Source organism: Quercus suber, unplaced genomic scaffold (genome assembly GCF_002906115.3).
Source record: "Quercus suber isolate HL8 unplaced genomic scaffold, Cork oak 2.0 scaffold_260, whole genome shotgun sequence".
Classification (NCBI taxonomy): Eukaryota; Viridiplantae; Streptophyta; class Magnoliopsida; order Fagales; family Fagaceae; genus Quercus; species Quercus suber.
The window spans coordinates 478,332-480,893 of NW_027069716.1; positions in this window are offsets into that span (position 1 = coordinate 478,332).

Below are 2,562 nucleotides of genomic sequence, written 5' to 3' on the forward strand. Positions count from 1 at the left end.
GACGAATCTAATTTTAAGGTAACTTTTGAAAAACTTAAATGACAATGGTATCATGTATGGCATATAAACAGAGACATCAATTAATAAATTTCTTTGTCCATAACAAATTTGAAAGGTAAAAATAAGTCAAGAGTTGTGTAGCGTAACTAGTTAGCATATTTTAATATTTCTAACAAAGATATCTAATATTTAAATTTTCTCATCTTAATTATTGAATTATCAAAAATAAAAAATAAATAAAACTAGGAAGATTTTCAAATTTATTTATTACAACTTATGACATATGAATCTTATTTATTTTATTAAAATTATTTTAAAAGATAATAAGTAAAATTTTGGGTTAACTAATAAAATTTCTTGTACTTGAATAAGAGATTCAGAGTTCAATTTTACCTACACCAAAAACTAATTGATGATCTCACGATAAAAAGAAACCAAATTGAATCTATCTCTCTTTAAAAAAAAATGGTAAATTACACTATCCTACCTTGAAGTTTAGGATAATGTCAAGCACATCCAAAGCTTCTTAAAAATAACCAATTTGGTCCTTGAAGACAAACTGCGTGTAACACCGTTTGTTTTAGACTCAAGAATTTATTTATTTATTTTTTTTAATATATTTTCTCCATTATTTCTTCTTTTTTTTTTTTTTGAAAGAAAAAAAAAAAAGGGGAACTCACATGTGACAGTCATTATCCCACATCCCATGGTACATTTGGGTAAGCCCATGGGTTCCACTAGCTCAAACAGGAGCTCGGAGACCCCGAACTCACACACACCCCAAGTTCTATTGGTTTCTGGGACTTACTAGAAATTGCAATTACAGTCTCCACAAGAACTCGAACCTGGGATGTAGTGAAACCTAAGCAGTCACCTACCAGTTGTACCACACCTGCTAGTGGTTTACTCTTTCTTCTTATCCTCACAGGCAACACCACACCTCTACAGTCCACACACTTGGCCTTCTCTCTATCTCTTGTTTCTTTCTTTTTTTCCTCTATTTTTCACCTAATTCTCTCTCTCTCTTTCTTTTTTCTGTTCCTCTGCCATGCCAAATCTTATCCTAGTGGATTTTCTTTCTCTCATCTCTTCTTCTCTCATGTCTCTGATGCATAAACGGCTTTACACACCTTTATGTGGCGTTTGGTACAGGGTAATGTTTTAGAATTCCTAGAAATGTTTAAAGATTCCCATGTTTGGTTGCAAATCATGCTAGGGAATCAGATGCCAAGGGAATCTGGATTCCTCCCTTAAACCCCTCTCAGTGGGAATGTGGATTCCCTTTAAAACAGGTGGGAATCCAGATTCCCAAGCTTAAAGGAAATTGTATGTTTTATAAATTGACAATTTTAACCCTTTTTTTTAAATGACTTGGTAGTTCACATTCAAATCTAAGGATAAAATTGGAAAAATAAATAATTCATTTAAGATTCCTGGAAATAAACCAAACATAGGAATAGCTACATTCACTCCCTTAAACCCCTCTCAGTGGGAATGTGGATTCCCTTTAAAACAGGTGGGAATCCAGATTCCCAAGCTTAAAGGAAATTGTATGTTTTATAAATTGACAATTTTAACCCTTTTTTTTAAATGACTTGGTAGTTCACATTCAAATCTAAGGATAAAATTGGAAAAATAAATAATTCATTTAAGATTCCTGGAAATAAACCAAACATAGGAATAGCTACATTCTTAGGAATGTGATTCCTAGGAATCACATTCCTAGGAATCTGGATGCCAGAAGTAATGTGGATTCTCCCGTACCAAACGCCACATTAATGTTTAAAGGACTAAATTGAACATTTTAAAGAAGTTTTGGATGCTTTTAGCATTATTCCAAACCTCAAGCAAGTTACTGTATTTTACGCAAAAAAAAAAAAAATCTAAATAAATAAATGGAAAATTAATCGTGGTCTTCACGCAATTGTCTTTTATAAGAACACAGGCATACAGCCACCAAACAGTTGTACCCCACATCTCTTTCAAATAAATAGCATTAGGAATCTCAATCTCAGTTCCTTAAACCGGACCACATCTCACCACCAATCTATCAACAACCCCACAACCAATATTACTCCTTCAGTCCTTAAAGTCATAAACATATCGATTCACTGATTCACGCAAACCCACATCGACCAAAAACATTCATATGGGCATGTGTAGACGACTAAATTTCTAGTTCGAAATAAATCAAACAAGTAAAAATAGTTGCACAAATGCGAATTTGTATTGATGATTGTGGTATAATTCTCTGTAATTACAAAAGAGTGATCCTCTGATTCGATCTCCTTGCAAGACTTTGTTAATTGAATTTGTGCTAATGTGATTTTGACTTAAACACAAAGTATCCTTCAATTTGGTTGAGGGATGGATCGAAGATTGCTAAAACGGAATTACAATGAATCTCTGGCTATGAGCTTGTTAGAAATCCTTTGTTCTTCACGTTCTTCGTGTTCTTGGATTTGTGGTGGAAGTTCTTCGGGGCTTTAGAGGCTTGAATCCGTAGAGCTTCACTGATTTGTGATTTGTTGATGTTTTCGGACACTTTAGGCTTGATTCCCG